We start from the raw sequence: 12509 nt of genomic DNA, 5'->3' as shown, positions 1-12509 counted from the left end.
TTCCCAATATCATCACATTTTTGATTTCCCTGTTAAATAATTCCTTCTGGATTTATCTTACACTCCAGACAGACTTTTCTTCTATGTTGGAATATTAATGTGGTCCTTCATTCTCTCACCTAATCTCAATTTGAACTACTTTCCTTGTGTTTCATGTTTCACCTTTCATTTAAAACGTATTTCCTTCTCATGTTAGCCTGTAGAAGTCAAAGATAAAATTTCTTCACCATTGACATTTCCCATATGCTTTACAACCATACCTATCTTCTCTTTCATCTGAATTATTCTTCCTTCCAAAGACCTTGGCAGCGAGGGAGGGGAACTCCTCCTTTTGTGTTATTTCCCTTCTATATATATTTCTTATTTCTACCCTCATTCTGATCCAGATAAATTTCTATGTCTGGTTCATACTCTTTGTTGTTACATTGCTCATGCAGCTTTTCAACTCTCTATCTCTTGACAGTCTTCCTTTGTTTGGAATTTTCCCCCTTCTACTCTCACCATTTGGTTTCACAATTTGATTTTATTGGCTTATTTCTCCTTGTCTTCTTCCTCCTAGAAGTTGTTCCAAGTATCTTCTCATCAGCTTTGACACCTTTTCCGTCATGTCTTGTCTTCTTTGCTATTGGAGGAAATGCTACAATTTGATATATAGTCTACACCTAATATGTTCTTCCCTATTATTTATTTATCTTGGTTTCTTCTTGGTCAGGTTGTCATCTTCCACTTATAGTTGTTCTTTAAACTTTCATGTGACCTTGACTGGGGAAGTTTATATTTGTACTGTTCCTTTCCTTTCAAGGACCCTTTCTAAGGACCCCAGGTATTCTCTTCACTGTACAACCACGTACTCTTCCATCACTCATAATGGCTGGTCTGTTCCACAAGATTGTCTGTAAATCTTGTGATGAACTTGTCTGTTCCAGACCATATAACTCCTGGACTGCATGGACAAAGCAGAAGGGGATAGCCTTGCCTTATGTTGAATAATTTGGTATGTTCTGCTTTTGAAATTAGGGTTTCATGATCACTTATTGCACTGTCTCAGGTGATGATGTTCCTCTGGACTCTCAACTGCATTCCCATTCCCCTTTCTTCTAGTTCAGTATGGGAGCCCTTACCACTTTCCAGTTCCAAGTTTCTGGGGTGGTCAACCACGGAGACACCCTTCTGAATAGATTTCACACAAAGATGGCTATAACGATTCAGTAAATAGTAAGATGGTAGTGTCCAGCAGGTCCAGATGATGTGCTATCCTCCAACATGCAATATATACTCACAAAGGAGTGAGAAATCAAACTGCATTTCACCTCTTTGATTGAGAGCCCTTACCTAAAAGTTGATACCCCATAGTTGGGTTTTGGATTTAAAGTAGAACCAATCAATACAAGTCCTCACATATGTTTATGGTTCACTTTATTCCTACACTTATCATACTCCTGTGTTCTTGATCTTAATGGAGGTAAGGGAGACTGCTCCAGTTCTTTCATTTTTTGCTATCACTTCTTGTGTCATATTCTGAGAATGTTATTGCTTTTTGGATGATTCTGTTCAGTTTTGCTGTTGGGAGAGTTGATTTATATTATATAGACATCCTTTTGACACCAGATGCTTGGTCCCGGAATTGATATATCAAGGCTAACGTGTCATTCTTAAGAGTCTGGTTAGTTAAAGATTCCCTCTGGTCTCTTGAACTTTAGGTGAAGATGGTATGATCCCCATTCTAATCCCTTCCCACTTTTATACTTTGTGGTATTAAGTTACATATACCTTTCATGATCAGGATTACTATCCTGCCACAGTTCTCACCCACTTGGATGTGCTCTTCTCTTTTTCTGCCCATATCTACTACACATTTCATGGATGGATGAAGAGTATACCTGGTTCAAACGTTATACGGTTCTCTTTTTCAGATCTGACTCTTTTATTTCCAGGGGTATCTTTTGGATGTTTTTGAGGGGCTACTTCTGTTATTTACTCAAACAGATTGTGCCAGCTAATCAATGTGGAATTCTAACTAATCTTGTGAGAAGAGGGAAGTGCTGTATCAGAAGTTATAATTTTCCTATACTGAAAGTGTATTACTGATAGGTACTTCCCTTTTCTCACACTTCCCACCCTTCTTCCCCACTTTCCTCTAGTGCTTACATCTTCTGCTAAACCTCAAAGTGATAATTCAGCAGAGGCATATAGAGGAAATCATGTGTGTCATGCGAATATGTCATGCTCCTATTGATAGAGAAGTGATGCACGGTGATTTGCATGAGAGATACGTTGAAATAATTTGATTCCAGTAGGGATGAGCAGAAGGCTTGTGCCATGTGTAAAGAAACAATCTGCATACAGAGGACAGTGCTGGACAGGAATGGCTTATCTTTTGAATTGAGGATGTACCTAGTGGAAATACCATTAATTTGCAAAAAACAACAACTTGAAATGCAGTTTTTATTGTGCTTTGAAAACATTTGAACTTGAACAGCAAAATAATGAGTCTTTTTTTTGAGATGTTCTAATTGTATTTCTGTTGCACAAGTAGTAATCTACACTGATGTTAACTTGTTTCAAGATATCAATATGGAATTATTGATAATATAAGCTCATGCATTTTTTGGAAGAAACAAGTCATCCTCTTGCTTGACAAGAGTATACATAAACATTTATACATACAAATTGGGCTTTAGGAGATAATTTATTTTATTGGTAACTTTTTGAATAAATTCTCTTTTTCATAGCCAGAAACAAGGTTGTCAATTAATTATAAATTATTTTGTATAATATACACATATTACACATATGTAATGACAATTTCTGAGTACTCATGGCATGTCTTTATAACTTAAAATTTGATATGTTTAGCAGACTTAAGCCTTTTCTTTCATAGAAAGAGCTCATAAATAGTTTCTTTTAATATAATGCTTTCTCCATATTATTTTTTCCAAAATGATTGCAACAATTTTGTTTTTGCTGATACAAAAAAGCATCATTATACAGATAAAGGCTGTTGATTTCAGGTCTTCTTTATTGTAATTTGTGTGTGTGTGTCTATTTGTCTATGACAAAATATTTTAATTTTTCAAACCTTTGATCTTCATGAAATTTTCAGAGGTTCTTGGGTATTCCCCAGGACCTAAAAATCCCATACTTTGTCATTTGAAGTTAGTAATTTATAGTTTTGCATGATTATGCATGTAAAATTTAATATTTAATGGATTTCATTAGAGAGTCTCCTTCCCAATGGTTGAGTATTAGTAATAAAACTGATTTTATATATCATTAAAAAACATAATTTTATCAGCTAAGTCTGTTTGAAATCTTGACACAAATTACAAGATTGTTCCTAATCTCTGTTCTTTTTTGTTGTAATATATTAGAGACAGGTTTATATATACATATATATATATAAGTATTGGTATCTTATGTTCACGGCTGTTTCAATGAATTATTTTTTCCCAAAATAATGTTAATTTTGTTTTAAAAATAATAAATGTGATATTATTGGGCTATAAAGCAATACTGCATCATATATAAACTTGTATGTTAAATAACATGTCTGTGCTTAAAATATGATTTGTTTTTGTGTCCAAAGTGTGTTGCCAGTTTGAAATAACTAAAACTGGAAAAATGATTTGTTTATCATATCTGTTAAATGTTTATGTACAGTAATGTAGGGTGAGTTAGTAGGAACTTATATACTTTAGTAGCAAAAAAAAAAGTCCAGAATAAACACATTTTGAAAGTTCTGCTTTGAACTAAACTGATCATTTCAAAGCTGTATACATACACAATAAGCTCAGGTATCAAAACTTAAAGTACATCTTAATTTTAAAGTTAATTCATCAAAATGTAGAAGGCTAAACAAAGTTACTGGTTTCTAATTATGGTTTGTTTTTATGGTGACTTTTATACTAGAAAAAACCCTATCTCTTGAAGGTTTTACATCCTCCAGACTACTGACAGGAGAATGATGTAAAAGTACCACCACTTCTTCAATCTGTCATCTGCATTTGTGACTGTAATGAAGAGTAAAACTTAGAATTATAATTTTGCAAAGTTATCCTTTTTTTAGTGATATCCTGGAAGTGGACCTTCAATATATTTATGATTATCAACTTGTACCACACATGATTTGACTTTTTTATACAAAATGTTATTGGAATGTTTGTAGTAAAAGCAACAGCATTCCATATCAGTTTCTAGATTGCAACTAGAACCTACACTAATAATCTTTAAAATTATTAGTCTATTAGTGGAAGAACTGAAATACTGTTAAAGGATATGGAATTATTGAAGAGACACAAAAGTATTCATTTTCATTAATGCAAACAAATTCTTGACCTATATTACACTAAGTTATTTCTTAATAATTAATCATACCTAAATATTACAGTTATAATGCTATTTTGTTCATTTGTTACAGTATTTCAACTGAATTCATTGGGTATTGGCTGGTGACTCAAAGAATTGTTAAAAAATAAAATTATTCCTGTTCAAAACTGTATATTCTATGCTTACATTAAAATCGTGCATAAGCCTTACAAAGTAACTTGCTTTGTGTTTTTTTTTTATTAAAACAAGTCTTGTCCCCTCCCTACTATGGTACTGGATGTTATCATCTTCGGACACAGGTTCTCTTCTATATTTGAAAGACTTGGTACATTTATTTTTGCTGCATTTTCATGTTACCTATTGAGGGCATAATAGAATAAACCACATTAATAGTTAACTGCTCTTCATTGTTCAGTTTTCTATGATTACTTCTCCCTTAAATTATTCTGTACTGGTTACTAATATCTGTCTTCTCAACATAGTATTCTTACAAACAGTTAAAGTTAATAATTTTTGTCTTGGTAGGCTTCTTCCTTAAAATGTGATACACAGTGTTGTTGTCATTCTTTAAAGCTGGAACTGTTATTAATGTTAAGAGTACCCAAATGATGGTTGAATTCATTTTAATCATTACTGGGTTTGGTACATTGACATAAAATGATAAGTAATTTATGTAATTCTTGTCAGTTTGTTTTATGACAGTGGTGTCATTAAAGACTGCTTTTAAGTTCTTTGTATACAATTACTTAGTTATGATCAGAAGTTATTGACAAATACATCTGAACTATCTATGAGTTGAAAAACTTTAGGGGTGTGCCTTTCTTATTCTTTAGCTTGTATAATCATACAGAATAATAGTTAAATTTGCCAGCATTTACACACTAATTCTGTCACTAACTAACTTTTGTCTCCTACAGACAAAGTCATAGGCAGTACCAGAAATATTTTTACAGTGTGTTAAAAGTTTAGGTTTGCTTTTACTGACTTTTATAATTGTGTTGATAAGGGTTTCCAAGCAACACTTTCAGATTTCTTTGTTTGGATATAAAAACAGCTAATTCTAAATCTTTAAATAATTTACGTCAGCACAGTGATATGTCTGAGGACCTACAACAGTAAAAACCTAGTTTCAATACCCATGGTGGTCAGAGCACAGATAACCCATTGTGTAGCTTTGTGCCTAATTCCAAACAAACAAACAATGATGTGTGATGTCACACACATCATTCCTTTCTTTCCTTGAATTCTTGTCTTTTACAATAACAAACTTACTAAAATATTATTTATATACCATCTACACATTATTTTGAAACACATGGTGTATAAATTAGGGAAGACTGTGGAGGTTAGAAATTGTTTCTCAACAGAGTTGACTACAATTCTACTTCTAACTTTTTTATCTTCCCATTTTATCACAATATATTGTCACAAAGTTTAAGTATCTTTGGATTGGAAGAAGCTTCTAACTTGGTGAAATGGTTTTCATCTTCCTACTTTCATTCAGTATTAGTGTTCCTAGCATAAGCATACTGAACTTATTTCTTGGACTTCTCTAAGCATTATCCTGTATAGAGAAATCTGAAATGTTTGTTTGCTTCACTTTGTTGTTGATTATTCTATCATTCTTGACTCTTAAAACCAGATGTTGTAATTTCCAATAATGAATTGAAATTGTTTCATCACATGTTGTGAGAAATCTTAAAACACAACCACATTTACTCATTAACCCGTTCCAAACATACGTTTCTTTCCCACATGTGTCATCTACACATTATATTATGCTGGTAAATTCCCAACAGAAAAAATTTACCTTTCATTTTTACTCGGCCAAAATCATATTTCTGCTTGCACTGTAGATAAATAAATTATCTTCTTTCATCAGTGTAAGCATGTTTACATCTGTATAAAAAAGTATTGTAATTTCATTAGTCCAAATACTCACTGCACATATAAGCTAAGAGGTAAAAATGAGATGGCATTGGTAACTGCATGATTTGTGTGCTTGTGTGTGCTTTTCTTCTGTATATTTTCTTAATATACCATTCTATATTTGTATCATATAAACTATTTTACTAAGATATTATAATAAATGAAGATGAAATATTTCAAAGTAACAATTAAAACAAAAATTTAAATTAGCCTATCTGATGTGTAATTTACCCGGAGGTGTAGAAGGCAAATTTAAAATGGAGTCCTCAAAATGTATTTGAATGAGCAAAGCATGCATTTTTCTCAGACAAGTTGAAAAGGAGTGGGAGCTAAGTCCCTTCACTTCATATACCACTACCACTTTATTATGTAAGCCCATGAAGTTGAGTATTTATATCTATATAAATGTTTACCCTTACAGACACCTGCATTATGCTATAAAATGCCCCTGGTTTTTTGTTGATGATTACCTAGGCCTTATGAGATTTGTCGGTAAGTCACTGAGAAGAGGATATATTTGGCTCTCATATTGCACACTTGTAAATCTGAATCTAAAACATAATATACTTGTTGTGACAGGTTCCAAAATTGTTGATAGGTAAATGGTGATTTATAAATCTTTTTGCTGGAGTGATTATATGATTCAGGGTCAAGATTGCTCATTAAGTAATTACATATGTTCCAAAATGTGGTATTTGGCCACTTGCTGAAATTGTTTACCCTACATTTTGTCACAACACTGGGGTCACTAACTACAGGGTGGCCCGTAATTCTCTACCCATCCATTTATCTTATGTATCCAGTGTATCTGTGTGCTGTCCCTCATTCTCGCTGCAAAATATTATGCAACGCCATGTTTTGTGAGACATTTTCCTCAACATAACAGGGGTTATTGTTCCAAATGCCACGGTAACAGCTGCCTTCAACTCATCATTAGTATTATAACGTTGTTTAAACACAATGTGGATGGGTACGGACTTACTGGCCACCCTGTAGAACCCAGCTGTCTGCTGTAGCTACCTTAAGATTATATCATTATTTGGCTTTCATGTCAAAGTTCCTGTAGCAATTAGGATTTACTGACTCCATAATCGGCTCTCGTATATAGAAACAGCAATATAACAAAAATGACACAGAGCACTTGGGACATTACATGGTGACGTTGTTTTGCCTACCAACCAGAATGATGTATTGGGATGCTCAGATATAAAGTTAAAACGTTAATGATAGTTTTATTTTTAGTTTAATTACTAACTCAGTGTATTTTATTACAAACATTTCCAGTAAGTAAAATTTATTTTTTAGAACAGATGGCAAGTTTGGATCACTGGCACAATCATTCTCAAGTATACAAGTTTTAACGGCCCAACACAGTTTTGGTTTGGTTTGTTTTGAATTTCGTGCAAAGCTACACGAGGCCTATCTGTGCTAGCCGTCCCTAATTTCGCAGTGTAAGACTGGAGGGAAGGCAGTTAGTCATCACCAGCTACCGCCAACGTTTGGGCTACTCTTTTACCAACGACTAGTGGGATTGACTGTACATTATAACGCCCTCACGGCTAAAAGAGGCGAACATGTTTGGTGTGACGGGTATTCGAACCCGCTACCCTCAGATTACGAGTTGAATACCTTAACCACCTGGCCATGCCGGGCCTCCAACACTATTAAAACGTGTGTATTCGAGAATGATCGAAACGTTGTACCTGTTTTAAACTTATTATATTCTCAATCTTTCATTGTACAGGGTGGCCCGTAAGTCCCTACCCATTTATATATCTTATGTATCCAGTGTATCTGTGTGTTGTCCCTCATTCTCACTGCATAATATTATGCAACGCCATGTTTTGTGAGACATTTTCCTCAACATAACAGGGGTTATTGTTCCAAATGCCGCGGTAACAGCTGCCTTCAACTCATCATTAGTATTATAACGTTGTTTATAATAACAAACGGATGGGTAGGGACTTACGGGCCGCCCTGTACAATCTGCATGCCTAGCCAAGCACCTTCACTTTACACACCTTCTACAGTTCTGTAGTATTCATTGTTTGCTACCATTATTTTCAGAAGTACAATAGTTCTGTTCATCCCAGCTAAAATGCTTCCCATGCACATAGAATATATCATATTTTTTCCATTTTTCATTTTCGCAATGTCAACGCAACTAGGAATAATTTTAAATAATTAAATGTTTATAAAATAATTTGTGAAATGCCAATTTACGACAAAACAAGTTACTAGATGAGGTATACAAATTATGGAAAGATAACTTTAAATATATAATTATACTTCAAAATTTTATTTCTTCTCAAAAGTCTTCTGAAAGAACTGACATAGCCAGGTGGATAAGTACTCAACTCGCGGTCTCAGGTTCAAATCATCGTTCCACTCTTTTTTGTTTACTCTTTCAGCTGTGGGGGCGTTATAAGGTTATAATTGACAGTCGATCCCACTATTCGTGGCTTGACATGGCCAGGTGGGTTAAGGCGTTCGACTCGTAATCTGATGGTCGCGGGATCGAATTCCCGTCGCACCAGACATACTCCCTCTTTCAGCCGTTGGGGCTTTATAATGTGACGGTCAATCCCGCTATTCGTTGGTAAAAGAGTACCCTATAAAGTTGGCGGTGGATGGAGATGACTTGCTGCCTACTCTTTAGTCTTACACTGCTAAAATAGGGACAGCTAGCACAGATAGCCCTCGAGTAGCTTTGTGCGAAATTCAAAAACAAACAAAACAAATAAACCCACTATTCGTCGGGACAGATTTGGCGCTGGATGGTGATGACTAATTGCCTTCCCTCTGATCTTTAACTACTAACCAAGCACAGCTAGCTAAGATAACTCTCGTGTAGTTTTGCAGGAAATTCAAACCAAATCAATCATTATTATATATTTCTTCTACCAAAAATTGATCAAAAGTTCAAGTCAAAAACAGTGGTAGCTGAGCAGGAGTTTAGTAAAGGTGACAGAAATTTATCAGACGGATGGAAGAAAAGATGTTATATTTGTTATATAATAGGGCACATTGCAAAGGAGTGGAAGTCTATTACCAACAAATAGCAGCAGAAATCTCAACTTAAAACAGCTGAAACCACTTATAAAGAAACAAGAAAAGATGCCACTTTCAGAATAAAAAAAGAAAAGCATGTTAGATTCACCACATAAAGGAAGTCCCATTTCCATGACTAATGGTCAGTTGAAGCTAGCCAATGTGATCAGAACATGTTACAGATACTAAAAAGTGCCAACAAATCACAGCATGCCAATATGTGAAGGCTATGCTGGGGACAAGAAAGTGAATATTGTGCGACACAATGGATGCAGCAGCGAGAACCATTCTAGTATCTGAGATCATTTGACAGGCAGTGTGTGTCTGTGTGTGCAAAGATAAAGGTGGACACTCCCTATTATCTAGAAAACCTTGGAGCCATATGTGTCAATGAACCAATACATGTCGTGGTGATTGGAAAGATACCAGGTAGTAGGAATTTGAAGAACACATACAGAAAAAAAGTGGATAGGCATCTGTAGTCACTAAAAGAGCTCAAGAAAAGAATGTAAAGCAAGACATGAAGCCCTTACAAGTATCAAAAATCGATGTCCCGAATGGCATTAGAACTACCCTACTCTGTAGAAACTCCGGGAAAATGCACGAGAGAATTTGGAACAGCAGACAAAATGGAAAGAGATTTAAAAACAAAGAGCTGGAAAGGAGTATTAAGCCATACCGATCAAAGCAGTTCTATTTAGGAAGCCAAACTCATCAAAGACAGCCGGAAGGACTTCTATAACAAAACGGCTTTAGTTCTGCTACCCATAGTCGACAACGAACTCGTCCTGCATTGGAAAGCTCTCAACACAATCTGTTATAAAGGGAAGTGGATGGGACGACCAAGGTCTAAGATGCCTGTTTGTTGAAGAGATACTTCAAGAGAGTGAAGCTACTGAGATACAGATGGACATGGCAGGTGTAGCTGTCATATAAGCAGAATGTAAAGATAATAACTTCATTATTGAAGAAAAAGATGAAATGGAAAAGGACGTCAACATGAGTGAAAAATGACTGACAAGAAGAAGAAAAGAGGTACAAGATTTATTGTGCCAGTATACAGAGAAATCAGGAAAGATCGACCTCAAGCAGCACAAGATGAAGACAAAGACAATGGATACTGTCAAGATGAACCTATACTGGAGGCTCTACGAGACCAACAAGATAAACTGTAAACGAGAAAACTTAGTATATGATGTAAGAACAATCTTTGTATACATTTTAAAAATATTGTAAATATCTTTCTTTGAGAGGGGATTATTGTTGGATATAAAAATTGTTTAGTGTAAGGGCTATTATGTAGTTTATTTTGTTACTTAATATCTAACGATCGTTTAGTTCCGTGACAGTAGTGTGAAAGACATATTGTTTTGTAAAAAGGTTAATTATAACACATTTTTGATACGTAACTGTACGAGTCGTACACTGATTTTGCAATTACATAGTTGTCTGGGATTTACTAATTAATATTCTTGACATCACATTACTTGAATCTACGGTATTTTTGTCGTTATCTTAACTAAATATTGCTACATTATAGTGTCGCTCGCTCAGGTTGTAGAAATTTCGAGGCCTCAGTGAATAATCTTTATATATATATATATATATGATCAAATGAGAGTAAGCAGAAGTAAAAGAAAAATTCAAGTAAAAGTTCAGTCAGAAAGAAAAAAGTGAAATTAGTTGGTGTGTGAGTGATTAGCTATAACGGGCAATATTGTAAAGTGAGTTTCACAGTTTAATAAAGATCAAAATAACACTTTTGTCTTATCAAAGGGTGTTCTAAACTATGTGGAGTTTGACGAATCGGAGATAATTATCTAAAGTTCGAAATACAACTATGGAACCAATGGAGCAATGTAAGTGAAAAATAGTTCGTACTTTCAATTGGATACTAAAGTAATTGGAAGAGTCTGAGTAGACTTTTGATAAGAAAAGATAATTAGTTAGAGTTTTAGACAAAACTGTGATTTCCTAAAATATCAAGAGTTATTGTAAGTACGTTTGACTTGCTTTGAATATATCTCATTTTAAAAACAAATGGATTGTGTGATACCCATTTATTGTTGAAATCTATCGCCAATAAGTCACAGACACCTAATGTAGAATAATCAAAGCTTATACACATGAAATCCTGATAGCCCTAAGTTAAAAGTGAAAAGTACTCATTGACTGGCAGTGGCAAATTTAGGTAGGAGTTAGAGGGGGCTTAGCTCCAGGGCCCACGGACTTTATGGAGACCCTTTGATAATTTTATTTTAAGTAAAATTACATGGAATGTAGGGCCCACACAATCTTAAATCCATCACTGTTGGCTGGTATAAATAAAACTATCTGCTGCGCAAATCAAAGCAAGTGTTTAGAAATAATGACCAATCAGGATCAAGCAGTTAGAATTTGTTTAGGCTTTGTCACAGGTGCCCACGAGATGAAGCATTTGCCTTCTTACATTTCACAGAAAATTGCATGTATTATGTAAATTTAACATCATAGTTAAATCAATATTTTAGTAATTTTTATTAAAACTGTAAATTTGTGTTTGCATTTAAGCATATACAACCCATTCTTTTAGTCTAATATCCTCGATAACAACAGAAATGAAAACTTACACTCATCTCTCCAGGTCATTGAACTATGCCATCCCAAAGCTACAGATAATGATCTCTACCTTACACCAGCTCAAACTCACGAAACTTGAAGAGGAAACTAAACTCTACAGTCAACAGAGTTTAAACTTTAGTTCAACTTTAAAGTGTATTAAGCCTGTTATTGACATTTTTTTCTTTTTCTGGTTTAAAGATCGTATCCAGTTTACTCAACAGTCATCTGTTATTTTTGAATTATTCTCCCCAACGTATGGTGGGTGCTTACATCGAATCAATTGTTAGAAAACTGGGAGAACTTTTTTAAAAAATACAACGCTAGTTTGAGGTTCAAGGACAGTTCAACTATTTTTTGGGTTGCATTGAGTGAATATGACGCAGTCTCAGCCCCCAGGTTATTTAAAGTAATCAGTAAAAACCGAAAAGAAAGCTATGCAACTGGTAAAAGAAATGCTTCTAATCATTCAGGTGAAGCCTAAATTAAATAAACAGCTATTGAACTTTGACTCGCAATTTAGGTAATTAAACTTTATTTATGCTTTCACACTTAACTGTGAATTTGTGAAATGAAAGTATTTTATGCATGTTTCACAGTTTTTA

Source organism: Tachypleus tridentatus, chromosome 7 (genome assembly GCF_004210375.1).
Source record: "Tachypleus tridentatus isolate NWPU-2018 chromosome 7, ASM421037v1, whole genome shotgun sequence".
Lineage (NCBI taxonomy): Eukaryota > Metazoa > Arthropoda > Merostomata > Xiphosura > Limulidae > Tachypleus > Tachypleus tridentatus.
Note: the sequence above shows the minus strand (reverse complement) of the source record.